The sequence below is a fragment of the Oncorhynchus mykiss genome, chromosome 7 (assembly GCF_057628025.1).
Source record: "Oncorhynchus mykiss isolate SJ-2025 chromosome 7, ASM5762802v1, whole genome shotgun sequence".
Taxonomy (NCBI): Eukaryota; Metazoa; Chordata; class Actinopteri; order Salmoniformes; family Salmonidae; genus Oncorhynchus; species Oncorhynchus mykiss.
The window spans coordinates 51,504,662-51,527,500 of NC_143028.1; the positions used below are offsets into that span (position 1 = coordinate 51,504,662).

At 43.0% G+C, this 22,839-nt stretch overlaps 1 long non-coding RNA gene across 1 annotated transcript in view; it reads left to right on the forward strand.

Moving 5' to 3' along the window:
* Positions 1–22,839, forward strand: part of LOC149982582 (uncharacterized) — a 53,294-nt gene that overhangs the window by 10,760 nt on the left and 19,695 nt on the right. The window contains exon 2 of the long non-coding RNA XR_016497309.1: positions 7,562–7,696. This is a non-coding gene — a long non-coding RNA (uncharacterized LOC149982582). The remainder of the gene's footprint in view (positions 1–7,561; positions 7,697–22,839) is intronic.

Genomic DNA, 22,839 nt, shown 5'->3' on the forward strand with positions numbered 1-22,839 from the left:
GACCAAAATTATCCTATTTACACTTTGTTGACAATTATTAAACTAGAATAAATGTCAGAACTTACATCGATACCACATATGCCATTTTCAAATGGATTAGTTGGTTTTTAGGGGCAGTCACTCTTTAACATTTCAAAATAATTTTAATAATATGATAACCAGACTAAGGTGTTTGAGTTCACGCAATATACTGTATAAAGCACAATGTTTGATGGGACTAGCGAAAGCGTAGTTCATTTAGCAGGCAATGCTTGTACCAAACAGTCAGTCTGTTTGTGTGGGGAGCAATGGAGGGCAATGTCTGACCGGATATTTAGCAGGCACATGATGTCGAAGCTATTTACATGAGCAGCTTTTCAGCACAGCCAGTATGAGGCTCATTCAGTTAAAGGGTCACTCTTATCTGGACTGACTTAAGGAGGAGGTTCTTCTGTTTTCTGTCTCTTTCTCCATCTCTCACACCTCTCCCCTTTGTTCATTCCCTGTGTCTGTCTGTCTGTTTCTTTTTCTTCTATCTCTCCTCCTCCTTCCGCCCCTATTCTCTCTCTCTCTCTTTCTCTTTCTCTTCCTCTCTCTCTCTTTCTCTTTCTCTTCCTCTCTCTCTGTCTGTCTCTGTTAAAATAGGAGTGGTAGCCAGGCAGGCAGGCTGGATTGTCTTGGAGACTGAGAGACTTTAGACCCTAATCTCCTGTCTCCTCTTCCCCTGTACACACACAAACACACACTCACCCACCCCCAACCATGGCTGTGTGTTTTTTTTTTTAAAATGATATTGTATGTTACATGGTCTCCCCTCTGGTGTTTGGTTAATGCATCTTGTGTATGCTATACTGCCTGTATATTTATGATAATGTATGTTACTCACAGACAAAGACACCCACAAACATCTGGTGATCACAGAGCACACAGCAGGCTTTTATAATGTTTTATCTCCACACACACACACACACACACACACACACACACACACACACACACACACAGTCCCTGTGGATAGGACACACTCCACTGGTTTCCTGATACAAGACCTGTTTGTAAATTGTGATGCCCCTAACCCATACCATATCAACCCCTAACCTTATCAACCTTGCTCCTTACACCCACTCATCTATCCCTCTCACACTTTAACTCCTGCGCTGTCTGGTGTGGGGTGGAATAGGTTGGAGGGGTGGAGAGGCGGAGGTGGGGGGTGAACAGGCCTCTCTTTAAGCCTGTGTGGGAGACAGCAGGGCCAGTGTGTTTGGGCTGGCGAGCCCCAGGCTTCAGCCCTGGCCTCCTCTCTTCCCCAGGAGCTGCTTCTCATTAGAGCTGTTTGTTTTGGCAGCGGCCTGGTGGCACTTAGCAGCTCCACGCACACACATGCATGCACACATATGCATGCCCATACTCAAGCACACACACAAACACACACGTGACGTACACGCGTGCACACTATTTATTTTGGCAGTGGCCAGGTGGCACTTAGCGGAGCTGCGCCACATTAGCAATCAGGCTAACACACCACCATGTTTATGTTTGCAGAGCCCGGACAAAACACACACTTTTTTCTCTATCTCCCTTAGCTCTCTCCAAACTCTACTCACACACACACATGCACACGCATACACACGCACAGACACACACTCACCCACACACACAGGCCAGCATGCCCCACTGTGTTTTTATGCTTGCTGAACACTGACACCCGTTTGGTTTAGATAGAATTGATAATACACTAAAAAGAGCCTGCCTACTGTGTCTCATGCCAGGAGAAAAACACACTACACTTCACACACACACACACACACACACACACACACACACACACACACACACACACACACACACACACACACGCACACACACACACACACGCACACACAACACCACACGCAACACTACACACATACGAAACACACAGTGTAGGAAACAAACTCATTGTTCTCTCCTCTCCCAGAGTGTTATTTGGACACTAACCCTCCCAATTTTCTGTCTGGGACAGCCTGTGGACAGCGGCTTGTGTTAAGGTTGGTGTTAGGGATTCGGTTTCTCTGGCTGTTTCTCTACACACACCAGGAATGTGATAAACAATACACACATTCTTGGGAGCTGGCACACACACACACACACACACACACACACACACACATTTGGCTGACTCTGGCCAAATGAATACACACTCAGTTTTACATGAGGAATTCTCCAGTTTCCCAAATAGAGGGTCAGGACCCACCAATGATTTTTGGATTGTGGGCAGAAACATTGGTTTTGTTTATCGATGGGTCACTGGAAAATGTAAAATGCTTTTAACGGCTGACACAGTATTAAAAGTTTGAGAACCAGCTTTAGTCACATGGATACAAAGAAGCTTGATAACTAAAAGTGCCATTAAGGGTAGATTGTGAAAACTGTCATGGTAGGATGTTGCTGGCACGTGTCTAAATCCTATCCACAATAGTATTCCCCATAAACCATGGCCTCGGGGGCATTATGGTGATTTGGATGTGGTTCATTAGCAGATACGTGTGTATTAGCCTTGTGTATGAGTTTGTCAAAACGAGGTGTGAGGTCAGAGGGTCAGTGTTCGAAGGGACGACTGAGGACCCTGTTTTACCCAGCATTCTCCAGTCAGACCCAGCTGTGAAAACACATGCACATACACTCACAGGGGAGCCAGGTGTCTCTGCATGAATAACCTCAGTGTGTCCTACCTACACACGCACACACACGCACACACACACCTGTCCATCACCTCATACAGCACCCACAATAAAGCTGCTCAGCCACTCAGCCAATTAGCCTCAACTGTCATGCTGGCTGGCTCTTGAGGAAGCAGTGGGTTAGTCAACGTCGGAGCGGTGTTAAGACCAAACACTCCTAATTGAAGAAGATTCTTACAGGCCTTCCTCTGTGTGTGTGTGTGTGTGTGTGTGGGTGTGTGTGTGTGTGGGTGTGTGTGTGTGTGTGTGTGTGTGTGTGTGTGTGTGTGTGTATGTGTGTGTGTGTGTGTGTGTGTGTGTGTGTGTGTGCATTTTAACAGTGCAAGCCCTGGTAGACAGTCAGGCAGGGTCCCGTTGGGGCAGCACCTCTATAGGGTCTAAACAAAAATTTACCTGAGCTAATGAAATAACAACATTCAATTTCGTTATCCATTTGAAAAGGGTCTGCTCATTTTGCTACCTACTGTGCAACAGTCTCTGAATCTCTCGAACCTGAATGCAGTTGGGTTGGTAGCAGCCCAGTTTCTGGGGTGGATTATTTTACTTGCTTTGACGCTGCAGCCAACTATGTGTCCCAATCTGACATTGATGTGTGCATATGTCTGTGCTAGGGTTGAATGGCGGTTACCGAGACTTACGGCCCAAAACGACTCCCCTTCCAGGGATAAATAACTGCGAGAAATCGGTAAATTATAGTAAATTATTTCTATGAACAGCATGGCATGACATGGAACTTAAATTAAATGCAATGTCTAAATTTGGCTTCTCTACGGCCTCTGCATGATGAATGCACGATGACCTATCATCTCATCATGGTAACTTTTTTCTTGTGACAGGTAGGCCTACATTTTCTGCAGCATAGTCTATGCTGCAGAAATATAAAGACTGAATGCGCACCTTATTTACCCATCTCCCATCTGGCTTTCGGGGGTCAACATAGACTAATCGAAGAGGGACGCAAGCTCTTTTTTTGCTGAATGTTAAATACAGCAGCCAATAGAACTCAAAGGTAGTTTGAAAGAAGCGCTGACGCGTGATGGCGGTGACCTATAGCAGTTGTTTATTCAGAACCATAACTATTCAATCTTCGTGAAGGGAAGTGAAAACCTTTTGCATCTAATTCTAGTCCTATATTATTCAAGGATGTGATTTGAATGATGAAGATAAAGAGAATGAAACGTATTTAATTTAACTGTTGAAAGCGAGGAAGGAATAAAGCAACAATAGAGAGATAAAAGGGAGGTAGGCTAATAACATCAGGGGAAATATTATGAAATGTATATATGCATCAGCCTACTAATTATACAAATAGGCCCTATTATATTTCAAAATCAAATTCGCTAGCCTATAGCCTAAATTTGTAGGTTGCATGTGCTGCCCCAGAATCGCATGTTCTCTTCTGCTTCATCATGGTTTGATTTGGTGCGTAATTCCAGTCCAAATAATACAGTATAATACAATACAGCATTACAGTTCACACTCAAAAATATTAGCCTACTGAAGCTAGTTTCACTTATTTACTCAAGAGAGCAAATAGCTAACTACATCTATGGGCTTTTATGTTTTTCTGTCATGCTTAATATGCTTTAGCCTATATCATATAGTCTATGTATTGGATAATGACACAATCATTTGGGCTTTTTTGGGCTTGGGCTCATTAAATGTCATTAACGTAGGGCTCATTAAACATCATTAACATAGGGATCATTAAATGTCATTAATGTAGAGCTCATTAAATGTCGTTAACGTATTAAATGTCATTAACGTAGGGCTCATTAAATATCATTAACGTAGGGCTCATTAAATGTCATTAACGTAGGGCTCATTAAATGTCATTAACGTAGGGCTCATTAAATGTCATTAACGTAGGGCTCATTAAATGTCGTTAACGTAGGGCTCATTAAATGTCATTAACGTAGGGCTCATTAAATGTCATTAACGTAGGGCTCATTAAATGTCATTAATGTAGGGCTCATTAAATGTCGTTAACGTATTAAATGTCATTAACGTAGGGCTCATTAAATATCATTAACGTAGGGCTCATTAAATGTCATTAACGTAGGGCTCATTAAATGTCATTAACGTAGGGCTCATTAAATGTCATTAACGTAGGGCTCATTAAATGTCATTAACGTAGGGCTCATTAAATGTCATTAACGTAGGGCTCATTAAATGCCGTTAACTTAGGGCTCATTAAATGTCATTAACGTAGGGCTCATTAAATGTCATTAACGTAGGGCTCATTAAATGCCATTAACGTAGGGCTCATTAAATGTCATTAACGTAGGGCTCATTAAATGTCATTAACGTAGGGCTCATTAAATGCCGTTAACTTAGGGCTCATTAAATGTCATTAACGTAGGGCTCATTAAATGTCATTAACGTAGGGCTCATTAAATGCCATTAACGTAGGGCTCATTAACGTAGGGCTCATTAAATATCATTAACGTAGGGCTCATTAAATGTCATTAACGTAGGGCTCATTAAATGTCATTAACGTAGGGCTCATTAAATGTCATTAACGTAGGGCTCATTAAATATCATTAACGTAGGGCTCATTAAATGTCATTAACGTAGGGCTCATTAAATGTCATTAACGTAGGGCTCATTAAATGTCATTAACGTAGGGCTCATTAAATGTCATTAACGTAGGGCTCATTAAATGTCATTAATGTAGGGCTCATTAAATGTCATTAACGTAGGGCTCATTAAATGTCATTAACGTAGGGCTCATTAAATGTCATTAACATAGGGCTCATTAAATGCCGTTAACGTAGGGCTCATTAAATGTCATTAACGTGGGGCTCATTAAATGTCATTAATGTAGGGCTCATTAAATGTCATTAACGTAGGGCTCATTAAATGTCATTAACGTAGGGCTCATTAAATGTCATTAACGTAGGGCTCATTAAATGTCGTTAACGTATGGCTCATTAAATGCCATTAACGTAGGGCTCATTAAATGTCGTTAACGTATTAAATGTCATTAACGTAGGGCTCATTAAATGTCGTTAACGTAGGGCTCATTAAATGTCATTAACGTAGGGCTCATTAAATGTCGTTAACGTAGGGCTCATTAAATGTCATTAACGTGGGGCTCATTAAATGTCATTAATGTAGGGCTCATTAAGTGTCATTAACGTAGGGCTCATTAAATGTCATTAACGTAGGGCTCATTAAATGTCATTAACGTAGGGCTCATTAAATGTCATTAACGTAGGGCTCATTAAATGCCATTAACGTAGGGCTCATTAAATGTCGTTAACGTATTAAATGTCATTAACGTAGGGCTCATTAAATGTCGTTAACGTAGGGCTCATTAAATGTCATTAACGTAGGGCTCATTAAATGTCATTAACGTAGGGCTCATTAAATGTCATTAATGTAGGGCTCATTAAATGTCATTAATGTAGAGCTCATTAAATGTCGTTAACGTAGGGCTCATTAAATGTCATTAACGTGGGGCTCATTAAATGTCATTAACGTAGGGCTCATTAAATGTCATTAATGTAGGGCTCATTAAATGTCATTAATGTAGGGCTCATTAAATGTCATTAATGTAGGGCTCATTAAATGTTGTTAACGTAGGGCTCATTAAATGTTATTACTGTAGGGCTCATTAAATGTCATTAACGTAGGGCTCATTAAATGTCATTAACTCAAGGCTCATTAAATGTCATTAACGTAGGGCTCATTAAATGTTATTACTGTAGGGCTCATTAAATGTCATTAACGTAGGGCTCATTAAATGTCATTAATGTAGGGCTCATTAAATGTTGTTAACGTAGGGCTCATTAAATGTTATTACTGTAGGGCTCATTAAATGTCATTAACGTAGGGCTCATTAAATGTCATTAATGTAGGGCTCATTAAATGTTGTTAACGTAGGGCTCATTAAATGTCATTAATGTAGGGCTCATTAAATGTCATTAACGTAGGGCTCATTAAATGTAATTAACTCAAGGCTTATTAAATGTTGTTAACGTAGGGCTCATTAAATGTCATTAATGTAGGGCTCATTAAATGTCATTAACGTAGGGCTCATTAAATGTTGTTAACATAGGGCTCATTAAAGGTTAACGTAGGGCTCATTAAATGTTGTTAACGTAGGGCTCATTAAATGTCATTAATGTAGGGCTCATTAAATGTTGTTAACATAGGGCTCATTAAAGGTTAACGTAGGGCTCATTAAATGTTGTTAACGTAGGGCTCATTAAATGTCATTAATGTAGGGCTCATTAAATGTCATTAATGTAGGGGTCATTAACGTAGGGCTCATTAAATGTTGTTAACGTAGGGCTCATTAAATGTCGTTAATGTAGGGGTCATTAACGTAGGGCTCATTAAATGTCATTAACTCAAGGCTCATTAAATGTCGTTGACGTAGGGCCCATTAAATGTATGTCATATATGGCTCATCAGTGCATCAGGTTTGAATTTTCATGCTGATCAAAGCTCTAATCAAATCCAGACATATATGATTTATAATGCTCTTGAATGACACTTCCGGTTTTGGCATTAAATACCGGGTTACCTGGGAGAAACGTGATTTATTCTCGGGATGGAACATTTGTTAAATTCCCGGGAAAATATTCAACCCTAGTTTGTCTGTGTGTGTGTGTGTGTGTGTGTGTGTGTGTGTGTGTGTGTGTGTGTGTGTGTGTGTGTGTGTGTGTGTGTGTCTGTGTGTGTGAGCGTGACACTGATTGTCAGTGGCATTAAACAGTGTCAGTGGTGCTGAGTGTCAGTGGTGTTAAACAGGCAAGTGCTGCAGGTGTTGCAGATCTGATTAAGGCCGTTTTGCTCTCTGAGCTACGTTCAATGCGGGCACTGTAAGTAATTGCTTGATTTGACTCTTTCAGCTGTTTTCCTCAGTGATTATGCCAGAGGAGTTTGCTGGGAGCATGACAGGTTCTGGAAGATCTCTCCCCGGAGCGAGAGAATCTGTCTTGGGTCACCAAGAGACTCCAGTTACAGAAGAGCAGCCCCTTCAGAAGGTGATCCACCTTATCAAAACCCCTCACACACACACACATACATGCACACTCAAACACACGGACACACACACACCTGTACTCAGACACACACACATCTCCTGTTACAGAGTTCTGCCTGTCAGTAAAACCAAGCAGCTTCTTTCTGATAGCAGAAAGGTAGATGGAGGATGGAAAAGACATTATAAACATTATACATACAGTAAACGTGGTGTTACATTGTTTCCACTAAGTGAACTCTAGCTAACCAGTCAGTGATCTCCATCATTACTACCCTCTTTATCATCAACGCAACAGTCTGATGCTCATAAAATGTCTGCGTTTTAGTCTGTCAATGTCTCCGTCTTCCAGTCTGTCCATCTGTCTGTCAGTTGGTCATATATTCTGATGCTAGGTGGTTTCAATTAGTCTCACTCTCTCTTTCTCTCCAAGTTAGCATGCATTACTCTTGGCAACACTTCCTGCTGGGCTGAGCTGTGATTGGATGGTCAGGAGAACTGGCTGTGGCCGGAAATCAAGACTTTGGTCATGCTATGCTGCGTGTATCCACTCTGTACTCAACACAAATGCGTAAAATGGATTGTTGAGGGTCTTTGGTTCAACATTATAGGGTAAAGGTGTTTCTGTGAGTCTGCAACAAGCGGGGCCATGGGAGAGAGCATAACCTAAACTGGGAGGACGCCAGACAGAAAAACAGCAGATGAGGGGTGAAGAGGGTCCATTGACTGATGAAGTGAAGTAGCTTTGGCATGAGACTAGTGCCCTCAGCTCCAAGTGCCATACATGCACACAAACACACATACACACGCATTCAGACTCGCACAAGCATGCGTAATTTCATGGGACTATACCCTCAGCCCCTAGTGCTGCGCTCAAACTCCCGAAGATAAAAGCCTTGAGGGCCCCTCTAATCTCCATACACCACCGGTGGTTGGGGCTACAAGGTGTGTGTGTTTAGCCCACAGGGAAAAGGTGGGTGGGCAGAGGTTGTAGGTAGCCACTGACAAGCATCAACAAACACACGCAACAACAGTCAAGTGCAAAGCCATCCACACACCAGAAAGAATAACCTCCTGCTCACTGCACAAGTACCACAGAGCCACATCAATACGCAGGGAGACCCTTCTTAGTCCCTAAATGAACTGGAGATTCCATCTGGCCTAAGGCATAGGGGACCCAACAGCAGGAGAATCTGTGACACAGTAGGGAGAGAGATAGAGAGAGACTTGTTTGGCAATGTTAATATATGTTTCCCATGCCAATAAAGCCCCTTGAATTGAATTGAATTGACAGAGAGAGAGAGAGTTGAATTTTTACAAATCTTTATTTTAAACTAAAGTATTAACACAAATATTGGCACACTGCCTTTTCAGAAATTACACAACAAATGTGTCCTTATATAAACATATAAAAAACTAATACATTAAATAAAAATTCATTTACATTCAACTTATTAAATCAACAAAACATTATTTCCCCTCCTCCACAAAACATACCTCTCCATCATAAGTCCACTTCTCCTCAAATAATGGGAGGTCTTTTACTAATCCTTTAAAAACATATCTTACATCCTTACTATTTCCCTTATCTATCTTATTTTTCCTACTCTGAAAAATGTACATTTTAGCTTTACCAAAAATAAAATGTAACAGTTGACATGTTCTTTTCTGTGTTATTTTCAGTGTTATTGAAAATCTCCCCTACAGCTGTAAACAAAGACTCTAGTATTTCAAAGAGAGGCGTTATCCTCTCACACTCCATAAAACAGTGCAAAATTGTTCATCTTATATTACAAAAAAGACATCCATCTCCAACATCTGAATTAATGACAGATACAAAAGCATTATTATTATTTTATTTTTTTCACCTTTATTTAATCAGGTAAGCTAGTTGAGAACAAGTTCTCATTTACAACTGCGACCTGGCCAAGATAAAGCAAAGCAGTGCGACACAAACAACAACACAGAGTTACACATGGAATTAACAAGCGTGGAGTCAATAACACAATAGGAAAAAAAGAAAGTCTATATACAGTGTGTGCAAATGGCGTGAGGTAGGCAATAAATAGGCCATAGTAGCAAAGTAATTACAATTTAGCAAATTAACACTGGAGTGATAGATGAGCAGATGATGATGTGCAAGTAGAAATACTGGTGTGCAAAAGAGCAGAAAAGTAAATAAAAGCAATATGGGGATGAGGTACAGCTGTGTGTGTGTGTGTGTGTGTGTGTGTGTGTGTGTGTGTGTGTGTGTGTGTGTGTGTGTGTGTGTGTGTGTGTGTGTGTGTGTGTGTGTGTGTGTGTGTGTGTGTGTGTGTGTGTGTGTGTGTGTGTGAACAACTGAATAGCTTGACTCATTGGAGAATCAGGACACACATCTGCTTCTAAGAGTAAACCCATCCTGGTCAGCCCTGTCTTCCCATCGCTGTGTGATTTCACAGTACTCACAAATATTTACTTTGTTTAATAATGGATATGAAACGATGGCCCCAGTATGGCCCATTCATTAGCTGCTGTTTGAGACAAGGTGTGTTAGAGAGCACAGAGCATGATAAAGTGTTTGCTCTGTGTTTTCGTTCCTCAGTGTAAGCAACGGTGATCGTGACCAATAGAGATAGACTGATGAAGAGGGATCATTGGTTGTCTAGAGAATATGAATCATTCCAAAGTCTCTTCACCTATTACAGATGAGATTCACTACACGCCTCACTCACTGACTGACTAACTGCACCTAGCATAAACACACACACAGATGAACATAGCATAGGGGTTATTCCAGCACTCGGTATGTGTGTGTATGTGTGTGTGTGTGTGTGTGTGTGTGTGTGTGTGTGTGTGTGTGTGTGTGTGTGTGTGTGTGTGTGTGTGTGTGTGCGTGTGCGGGCGTGCGTGTGCATAAACTTTGATTTGTGTGCATGCCTGTTTTTAGGGCCTGATGGATCTCTGAGGTACTAAAGTATGACCTGTCCTTTGCAGTATTTCAAACTGTTGCCATAACAGTAACACCTTATTTACACAAGTATTCAGACCCTTTGCTATGAGACTCGAAATTGAGCTCAGGTACATCCTCTTTCCATTGATTATCCTTGAGATGTTGATTGGAGTCCACCAGTGGTAAATTCACTTGATTGGACATGATTTGGAAAGTGTGTGTGTGAGAGCGGGTCCTATTGTGCCGAGGAAAGGAAGGACCTCCCCCCGCCCTCCGCCCTCCATCCCTTCCAATCTCAGGTGAAGCGGTGTGTAGAGAGCAGCAGATGATCCTGATAAGAGGATTAGTTTATTAATCATCCCCTCTCCCACAGCTGAGCTACGATCAGAGAGATAGGCCTACACACACACACACACACACACAAAGAGCTGTGCCAAGATAAGGGAGATGGGGCTGCCACTTAGAGTCATCAACACTAGGGGAAGTGTGATAAATCACCACCCAATGGATCTCTGGGGGTTTTCAGAGCAAGTTTGTGTGTGTGTGTTGGAATACAACACAGCAGGATAGAACACAGCTAATGTTGGTGTTTGGCCTTTCCTTCCTCATGTGGAAATTGATGGTGAAATTTGTTTGTGATGATTTCCAAATTGCTTCCTTTCCCTACTGTGAGAGAGTGTGATTTCTCTAAGTGTGTGGGTGCTTATGCGTGTGGATGCATATGTGTGTGGGTGTGTATGTGTGTGGTTTGGTGTGGGTGTGTATGTGGGTGTGTATGTGTGTGTGTGTGTGTGTATGTGTATGTGTATGTGTGTGTGTGTGTGTGTGTGTGTGTGTGTGTGTATGTGTGTGTGTGTGTGTGTGTGTGTGTGTGTGTGTGTGTGTGTGTGTGTGTGTGTGTGTGTGTGTGTGGGTGTGTGTGGTTGTCTGTGAGTTCTTTGTCTTGTTATAGCTTTCTTACCACAGTAGATTTAGATTTGTTTATCTATCCTTGCGTGGACCAAACAATTGATTTCCATTCAAAATCCTATTTTCCCTATCATCTAAACCTAATACTTACCCTTTCCCAAACCCTTCCTAACCTTAACACCAAACCCCTAAACCTAAACCTATCCCAGTTTACCTATTTGCTTATTTGGATTTTTTCATTAGCTGTTGCAAAAGCAGCATGCAACAAATATTGTGGTTAAACTCAAATATACTAATTGATAAAAAAATATATTTTTCGAATACTAAAACAACAAAAACATTTTAGAATCTTTGTCAATTATGTCATAAATAGGACTGGTGGAGTTATGTCACACATGCAGCAAACAAAAATATATGGAAATGTCTGCTCTACCCAAAATTACAACCAACTAAAAGGAACTTGTCTGTCGGCTCTGCATTAAAGACCAAAATTGGTTAAATAAAATTATGATAAATAAAAAAGTACACCAGTTTCATTTAAGGACCAAAAAATGTACATCAAAAAAGTGCATCTCCTCCTCATGGACTGCACCAGATGTGTCAGTTCTTGCTGTAAGATGTTACCCACACTTCCACCAAGGCACCTGCAAGTTCCTGGACATTTCTGGGGGGAATGGCCCTAGCCATCAACCTCCGATCCAACAGGTCCCAGACGTGCTCAATGGGATTGAGATCCGGGCTCTTCGCTGGCCATGGCAGAACACTGACATTCCTGTCTTGCAGGAAATCACGCACAGAACGAGCAGTATGGCTAATGGCATTGTCATGCTGGAGGGTCATGTCAGGATTAGCCTGCAGGAAGGGTACCACATGAGGAAGAGGATGTCTTCCCTGTAATGCACAGCGTTGAGACTGCCTGCAATGACAACAAGCTCAGTCCCGTGATGCTGGGACACATCGCCCCAGACCATGACGGACCCTTCACCTCCAAATCGATCCCGCTCCAAAGTACAGCCCTCGGTGTAACGCTCATTCCTTCGACGATAAACGCAAATCCAACCATCATCCCTGGTGAGACAAAACCCCAACTTGTCAGTGAAGAGCACTTTTTTCCAGTCCTGTCTGGTCCAGCGACGGTGGGCTTATGCCCATAGACGAAGTTGTTGCCAGTGATGTCTGGTAGGGACCCGCCTTACAACAGGCCTACAAGCCCTCAGTCTAGCCTCTCTCAGCCTATTGCGGACAGTCTGAGCACTCATGGAGGGATTGTGCTTTCCTGGTGTAACTCGGGCAGTTGTTGTTGCCATCCTGTACCTGTCCCGCAGGTGTGATGTTCAGATGTACCGATCCTGTGCAGGTGTTGTTACACGTGGTCTGCCACTGTGAGGATGATCAGCTGTCCGTCCTGTCTCCCTGTAGCGCTGTCTTAGGCGTCTCACAGTACGGACATTGCAATTTATTGCCCTGGTCACATCTGCAGTCCTCATGGCTCCTTACAGCATGCCTAAAGAATGTTCACGCAGATAAGCAGGGACCCTGGGCATCTTTCTTTTGGTGTTTTTCAGAGTCGGTAGAAAGGCCTCTTTAGTGTCTTAAGTTTTCATAACCGTGAACTTAATTGCCTACTGTCTGTAAGCTGTTAGTGTCTTAACCACTGGTCCACAGGTGTATGTTCATTAATTGTTTATGGTTAATTGAACAAGCATGGGAAACAGTGTTTAAACCCTTTACAATGAAGATCTGTGAAGATATTTGGATATTTACGAATTATCTTTGAAGACAGGGTCCTGAAAAAGGGGCGTTTCTCTTTTTGCTGAGTTTATATATACAGTGGGGCAAAAAAGTATTTAGTCAGCCTCCAATTGTTCAAGTTCTCCCACTTAAAAAGATGAGAGAGGCCTGTAATTTTCATCATAGGTACACTTCAACAATGACAGACAAAATGAGAAAAAAAATCCAGACAATCACATTGTAGGATTTGTTATGAATTTATTTGCAAATTATGGTGGAAAATAAGTATTTGGTCACCTACAAACAAGCAAGATTTCTGGCTCTCACAGACCTGTAACTTCTTCTTTAAGAGGCTCCTCTGTCCTCCACTCGTTACCTGTATTAATGGCACCTGTTTAAACTTGTTATCAGTATAAAATACACCGGTCCCCAACCTCAAACAGTCACACTCCAAACTCCACTATGGCCAAGACCAAAGAGCTGTCAAAGGACACCAGAAACAAAATTGTAGACCTGCACCAGGCTGGGAAGACTGAATCTGCAATAGGTAAGCAGCTTGGTTTGAAGAAATCAACTGTGGGAGCAATTATTAGGAAATGGAAGACATACAAGACCACTGATAATCTCCCTCGATCTGGGGCTCCACGCAAGATCTCACCCCGTGGGGTCAAAATGATCACAAGAACGGTGAGGAAAAATCCCAGAACCACACGGGGGGACCGAGTGAATGACCTGCAGAGAGCTGGGACCAAAGTAACAAAGCCTACCATCAGTAACACACTACGCCGCCAGGGACTCAAATCCTGCAGTGCCAGACGTGTCCCCCTGCTTAAGCCAGTACGTGTTCAGGCCCGTCTGAAGTTTGCTAGAGAGCATTTGGATGATCCAGAAGAAGATTGGGAGAATGTCATATGGTCAGATGAAACCAAAATATAACTTTTTGGTAAAAACTCAACTCGTCGTGTTTGGAGGACAAAGAATGCTGAGTTGCATCCAAAGAACACCATACCTACTGTGAAGCATTGGGGTGGAAACATCATGCTTTGGGGCTGTTTTTCTGCAAAGGGACCAGGACGACTGATCCGTGTAAAGGAAATAATGAATGGGGCCATGTATCGTGAGATTTTGAGTGAAAACCTCCTTCCATCAGCAAGGGTATTGAAGATGAAACGTGGCTGGGTTTTTCAGCATGACAATGATCCCAAACGCACCGCCCGGGCAACGAAGGAGTGGCCAGTCTCCAGATCTCAACCCCATAGAAAATCTTTGGAGGGAGTTGAAAGTCCGTGTTGCCCAGCAACAGCCCCAAAACATCACTGCTCTAGAGGAGATCTGCATGGAGGAATGGGCCAAAATACCAGCAACAGTGTGTGAAAACCTTGTGAAGACTTACAGAAAATGTTTGACCTCTGTCATTGCCAACAAAGGGTATATAACAAAGTATTGAGATAAACTTCTGTTATTGACCAAATACTTATTTTCCACCATAATTTGCAAATTAATTCATTAAAAATCCTACAATGTGATTTTCTGGATTTTTTTTCTCTCATTTTGTCTGTCATAGTTGAAGTGTACCTATGATTACAGGCCTCTCTCATCTTTTTAAGTGGGAGAACTTGCACAATTGGTGGCTGACTAAATACCTTTTTGCCCCACTGTATGTGGGGGATACAACCTTCCCAGCTCTGCAGATTTTGCTGCGAAGAGACATGGTCATTCAATCATTTATCTTCGTACTGTCCATACGTAGCTTGTTTTGGTCACAGGTCCAGGAATGGCTGAAGATTTGCAACATTTACCTGGAGTTAACTGCAGATAGCACTACTGGGTGATTTGAAAGGTCATAATCAATCGATCAATAATATAATAATGCTTATGGCAAAAACATTTATCTTTAATTTACAATCTGTAGAAACTATGAGAATAGAACGTTTCAGAACTTCCTTGAAACATCACAGCACAGTTGAAAAATATGTGGCAAATAGAAATCTAATGTGGATGGTGTTAAGAGATAGATGGGAGGGTTGTATGGAGATGAAGGGTGGGAGTAATAACTACTAATAACAACAAGATAACTCATGTAAAATATACTGTGTCTGTAAAATGTATATAGGTTCAGAAGCTTTATGCAACAGCACTGTTCAAAATATATGGCAAACAGAAATGTAACTGGATGGACATCAGAAAAATATGAGAGAGATTGAGGGTTTTCATTTATTTCACTTTTATTTAGAGGTTAAGGGTTTTAATTTATTTAGCTTAAAATACATAAAAAAAATATATGTATACAATACCCGTCAAAAGTTTGGACACATCTATTCATTTAAGCGTTTTTCTAAATTTTTCAACATTTTACATTGTAGAATAGTAGTGAAGACATCAAAAATATGAAATAACACGTATGGAATCATGTAGTCACCAACCAAAAAAGTGTTAATACATCAAAATATATTTTATATTCTTCAAAGTAGCCACCCTTTGCCTTGATGACAGCTTTGCACACTCTTGGCATTCTCTCAACCAGCTTCATGAGGTAGTCACCTGGAATGCATTTCAATTAACAGGTGTGCCTTGTTAAAAGTACATTTGTGGAATTTATTTCCTTCTGGTCCCCGCAAGGACAGTAATACTCCTAAACACACACACACACACACACACACACACACACACACACACACACACACACACACAAACATTATGCACAGCACATGGACAAGGCTAATGCTACAATCCGTCTCACGACAGTTCTGTCTCAGAGTTCTGAAGTAGAATGTGTTATGCTAATGAGGTGTGTTAGATGGTCCTGGTCCAATCACAGAGGGCATTGTTTACACTCTCTGGGCGTTTCCATGGGGAAGTGGTCTCTCTGTGGTGAACGAGAGTCTCACGGACACAGATGGATGTATTGATGCATGATGACAACCTTAATCGACTCTGAATGTCTCATGCACACACACGCACATACATACACACAAAGGCGCAAGGAACAGAACTGGCACTCACACCGGAACAGATGTGTGACAGACGGGACCCAGGAATGCACTAAAATCCACAACACACGCTCTTACACACACACAAACACATACAGTACACATGCACAATGCTTATATGCAGTCACATACACACACAACAAATGGACACTGACAGTGTTCCTTCTCTCCCTGCCAGTGTTCATCTTCACTAGGTACAAAATGGGAGAAGAAAGTTTCACTATGTTGTACCGTATTGAACATGACCCTTGTTAGCTGGGTCAGAGCTAAGGGCTAGGTGTTGTGGTTCTGGTTCCTTTGTGACTCTGATGTTAACCTGATGGGCTGTACATCTGTGGTTGTTCTTTCCTGCATTCCCTGTTTGTCTCTCTGACACTAACCTTGTTTCTGACTCGCCTTTTGGAGGAATTCTGTCTCAGAGGAACCAGAACTACCACTTTCCTTCTGTATCAATTCACCATGGTCAGGCAATGGCACACACACACTGCCCTCCACCCTCTCTGTCTCTCTCTCTACCTCTCTCTTTCTCTACCTCTCTCTCCATCACACACACTCTCAATATTTCTCTCTTTCTCCCTCTACTCTTTATTTTGTATCCAAATGCAAGTTGTGACTGGCTCTTATACGCTCTCCTCTTGTCCTCTCCTCCCTTTCCTCCTCTCCTCTCTCTCTCTCTCTCTCTCTCCTTTTCTACTTCTGGGGTACAGTATTACACACTCCTCTGATGAGTAATCTGGTCATCAAAATTGTACTCCTAGGTAGCTAGCTAGCAAACGTACGCTCTCCTCTTGTCCTCTCCTCCCTTTCCTCCTCTCTCGTCTCTCACTCTCTCTCTCTCTCTCCTTTCCTACTTCTGGGGTACAGTATTACACACTCCTCTGATGAGTAATCTGGTCATCAAAATTGTACTCCTAGGTAGCTAGCTAGCAAACGTACGCTCTCCTCTTGTCCTCTCCTCCCTTTCCTCCTCTCTCGTCTCTCACTCTCTCTCTCTCTCTCCTTTCCTACTTCTGGGGTACAGTATTACACACTCCTCTGATGAGTAATCTGGTCATCAAAATTGTACTCCTAGGTAGCTAGCTAGCAAACGTACGCTCTCCTCTTGTCCTCTCCTCCCTTTCCTCCTCTCTCTCTCTCTCTCTCTCTCCTTTCCTACTTCTGGGGTACAGTATTACACACTCCTCTGATGAGTAATCTGGTCATCAAAATTGTACTCCTAGGTAGCTAGCTAGCAAACGTACGCTCTCCTCTTGTCCTCTCCTCCCTTTCCTCCTCTCTCTCTCTCTCTCTCTCTCTCTCTCTCTCCTTTCCTACTTCTGGGGTACAGTATTACACACTCCTCTGATGAGTAATCTGGTCATCAAAATTGTACTCCTAGGTAGCTAGCTAGCAAACGTAGCTATACACAATAATACCAAAGTCATTATCAGCATGTAGCTGTAAAATCATGTAGCTGTAAAATCACCAAACAATCACCAAACAAACTGCACTATCAATTTAGGAGTCTACAATCTCACCATGTTCAACCTGCAGATCGATGTGCCTGACATTCGCAACGGCACCATGCAATGCACTGAAGAGGCAGTTCAATTACACATTTCGAGGTAGGACTATCACAAAGCTATGATCAATTGCTAATTCGAGAGAAGACAACTCCCGTGTCATGACATTGGCCAGTATTGAAATCTGACATGTACAGTATGATAGACGTTTTCACCATCTAAATGTTGTATTCCTATTTTTTTAACTAGGCAAGTCAGGACCAATTGTGGTGGTTAAGAACAAATTCTTACTCTCAATGACGATCTAGGAATGGTGGGTTAACAGCCTGTTCAGGGGCAGAACGACAGATTTGTACCTTGTCAGCTCTGGGATTCGAACTTGCAACCTTTCGGTTACTAGTCCAACACTCTAACCACTAGGCTACCCTGCCGCCCCCTATTAACTTCCAGTGTAGAGAGACTTTATCACAGTGCTATGTCACACCGGACGGATTTCTGCCTGCTTGAACCCCTATAACTCAGATACACATGAAAACATGAAATGACCCAGGGAATAGATAGAACATCACTCGAAGATGCACAAAAACATATATAACAGTCAAAATAGCTGTATCTTTACTTTAAGTGACAAGTGGATTCTGCACCCCTCAAACACAGGAAACAGATGGCTGAAAAAGACAGCTCCTCAGGTGGGCGGGACGTTGCTAGTGTGTGTACTCCTGTGTGTGTCTGCCTCAGCCACCACACCAGCTGTAATATAAAACAGCATAAATTCTGACCTAAACACCCTGCCAACCGATCTGACAAATGATACACAGTCACAAAATATCAGAACACACACAAAACATCAGAACATCGGCCCAGACCAGCTCTGAAAATACAAAACAACAGTCACTCCACGCTTCTACATCTGTTTATTTACTGTGGCAATGATAGGGTCTTTGTGTCACACACACACAGAGAGCTCCCCTAGCTCAGCAGTTTGGGCTCTAGTTGAGATCCCATTGTATGTGATCTGAAAAGAGGCAGAAGATAAATATAAGAGTGTGTGATGTAGAGGTGTGTTTATTCTGCTCACTAATGATGTTTAAAGACTTTCAATCATCACGCCAGACTGTTTCTTCTCTCTCTTTCGGTGAGTCAGAGACATGGTAAACACTTGTAGTTTTCCACCAAATCTTCCCCACAGGAGAGACCAGGGACATAGCAGAGGGCGCACCAACCTAAACCTTGTTTACTCGCCTTTATATTTTTGGGAATAGTGTTTACCCACCTTTTAGGCCAAATTAGCATTGTTAGCATTAGCTTTTGCTTGCTGTCCATCATCTCTATGCTTGCATTCAGTATTTTCCCATCTTTTTAACCCCCAAAAATGTTTTGCAAACTAAAATGCGCTGTTAATGTTCTTGTAGCAGAGGTAAAGGCATGGACTTTACTTGGATTACAGGCCTTCTTACCTGGGTGGTTTAAGGAGAGCCCCCCCCCCCCCCCGTCTCCCCTCCCCTCACCCGTTTCCCCTCTCCGTCTGTCTTCCCATCTCACTTCTGACTTCCCTGTCTTCCTCTCTTCACTTCCCCCTCCTCCCCCTGGCCCCCTCCCCTCTCCCACTCCCCAGTACTGGAATGTGTTATCTGGAGTCAGTCTATTTTACTCAACAGTAATAAAAGTATGTGTGTAATAAAGAGAGGTTCATGGCATAACGCCCACAGCCTCTTTAGGGCAGGATATTACAGAGGTCTGGAACACCTCAGGATTTATTAACACGCTGGGGAAAAGAGTGTGTGTGTGTGTGTGTCATCTTCTCTGAAAATATACTGAGGCCCTCTCCCATGTCCTTTCCCCTTCTCTCTCCCCTCTCCTCATCACTACTCTTTTCTCTCATATCCTCCACTCTACCCCCATTTTCTCCCCTTCTCCTCCCACTCAACCCCCATTTCCTCCCCCTCTACTCCCACTCTCCTCCCCTTCTCCTCCCACTCTCCACCCACTCTTCTCCCCTTCTTCTCCCCCTCTCCGTCCATTTCCTTCCCCTCTACTCCCCATTCCTCCCACTCTCCTCCCCTTCTCCTCCCACTCTCCTCCCCTTCTCCTTCTCCTTCCCTTTGCCTCTCCCTCTCCTCCCCTTCTCCTTCCCTTCTCCTCCCCTTCTCCTCCCACTCTCCTCCCCTTCTTCCCCCCTCTCCTCCCTTTCTCCACCCCTTTCTCCGTGCCTTCTCCCCTTCTTCTCCCACTCTCCTCCCTTTCTCCTCCCCCTCTTCTCCCCTCCTCCTCCTACTCTCCCTCTCTCCTTTCAGTAGATGGATGTCTCTGGGACACGTGTGTGTGTGTGTATTATTCTAATCCAGACAACCAGTAGCAGGTGGGTTATATGGGGTCAATATTTCTGTATTACACTATTAGGACTTTATAGGGAGTAAGGTGTCATTTGAGACAGCATCTGTGGTACTCTGAACCCTGCTTCCTTTAGGACCCAGAAACTCAACTCCATGTCCACACTGACTCTTTTAAGATGCTTTGGGACAGACAGGCTGAAGCCCAGTCAGGTGCCAGTAGGGCCTCAAACTACAGTGCATTATGCATCTGGTTCTCATAGGGTGGAAACACTGCAGTATAGACAGAGGAACCTGCTGTGTCTCACAGGACCCTGTAGACATGCATCACCCAATATTCCACTTTTAGTGTGAACTTTTCTAAAAGCACCCTAATGATATAGATAGCACTATTAATTATATTAAACTGGGTGGTACGAGAACTGAATGCTGATTGTCTGAAAGCCGCTGTATATCAGACCGTATATCACGGGTATGACAAAACATGCATTTTTACTGCTCTAACTGCATTGGTAACCAGTTTATAATAGCGATAAGGCACCTCAGGGGTTTGTGGTAAGAACACCTTCAAAATATTGAGTTAGGACCCCCCCCCCCCCCTTTGCCCAAAGAACAGCCTCAGTTCGTCAGGGCATGGACTCTACAAGGTGTTGAAAGCATTAAACATGCTGACCCATGTTGACTCCAATGCTTCAAGTTGGCTGGATGTCCTTCGGGTGGTTGACCATTCTTGATACACACAAGAAACTATCAAGCATTATAAACCCAGCAGCATTGCATTTCTTGACACAAACCGGTACACCTGGCACCTACTACCATACCCCGTTTAAAGGTATTTGAATGTTTGTCTTGCCCATTCACCCTTTGAATGGCACACATACACAGTCCATGTCTCAATTGTCTCAAGGCTTAAAAATCCTTCTTTAACCCGTCTCCTCCCCTTCATCTACACTGATTGAAGTGGATTTAACAGTTGACATCAATAAGGGATCATACTGTAGTTTTCGTCTGGATACACCTGGTCAGTCTATTTCATGGAAAGAGCAGGTGTTTTTAACGTTTCGTACACTCATTGTAGATGTTGAGCACATTTCTGTTCTCATCCTCATCTCCTAGTGATTCCTATAAATGACCAGCATCAATAACCGCAAGTCATACAAACATCAACCCTGGGTCCGCTGCTTGAGAGCAAAACATCTGTTATGTGTGTGTGCGTCCATAGCATGTGCGTGTGTCTGTGCATCCGTGTGTGTGTAAAGTGATAGATGCGGCCTGCTGCTGGTGATTACTACTATGGTAAGAGGGTCTCATGGGCTGGGGAGTCGTGTGCTAAGTGTTCTGGGAGGGCAGATGCCTTTTCATGGAGCAAAATTCCAAGACATGAAGCCTAGATTGGAATAGGAAAAAGGCCCCCTGCCGCACCATCACACACAAACCCAGCCCCCACAATTAGATCATAGAGATATCCTGAACCACACACATTCCACAACACATTCCACACACACAGCCGCACGCACACTCTTATCTTCACACGTCAGGGGCAGGATTGATGGTTGGAAACTCTCTTTCTTCCACTGGGACTCATAACTCTGGACACTGATATTAAGACCAGACAGACAAGAACGGAGAGGAGGAGAGGAGAGGAGTTCTGATCAGTTGTTTTTGACAGACACCTGTGACTACATGCGTTCGTCAATACATACTGAACTCAGTTGTGACCCACATACCCAAAACAATCAATTAGCGTGTATGTTTGAGTGTACAGTATAGGCCTATACATAAGCATGTGTGTTGGACATTTGTGTTTAATTTGCTGGCGGAGGGAAGGGGACTCAGCCTGGCTGAGATGGGAGAAGGCTGTCATCACTGTGTGAGGACTGGTCTGCCCTGTTCAACACCCTCTTCTCCCTAATGGCTTCCAGTCGCTTGTAAAGACAGGGGAAAACACTGAGCCATGGGAAACCGTGACAGAGGAGTAGCCTTGATCCCCCTCAGTTGGCTTGTGTGTGTATGTGTGGGTGTGTGTTTGTTTGTGCGTGTGTGTGTGTGTGTGCGCGCGTGCGTGTTTGTGTCAGTGTGCCTTCAGAAGGAAAGGCCTTACGGACAGACTGAGTTCACCAAAAAGAGACAAAAAACATCCCAGAGAGAGGGAGAGATAGAGAGAGAGGGGGAGAGAGAGAAATAGAGAGAGGGACAGAGCGACAGGGAGAGAGAGGAGGAGAGATAGAGAGAGGGAGGGAGAGAGAGATATAGAGGGAGAGAGAGAGAGAGCGCAGAGGCACACTACAGTATATTGGCACTGTGTAGAATCAGATCAAATCAAATCAAAGTATATTGGTCGTGTACACAGATTTCCAGATGTTTCTGCAGGTGCAGTGAAATGCTTGAGTTTCTAGCTCCAATACCTAGCAATATAAAACAATGCACACATAATCCAAAGTGGAGTCACTTCATGCAGGCTGATGCGTGAGTTCCAGTTCAGGTATTTCACCTTCCTCATCTGAGTTCTGCACTGATGCAGCTCTCATACCATACCACCTCAGCCTCATTAAGACGTGATGCACTCCAGTCCCAATCATTCCTAACAGTATATGGATCTGAAGTAGAAGAGTTGAGAGTTATTACTGTCTGAATCCGTGGTTGAGGAGAGGGAAAGGGGGAATGGCCTGCACTTCTCTCACCTACCTACGGGCTTCCATTATACTGACATAAACACCTGAAACTTTTTCCTCTTCACTGACACGTAGTATTGA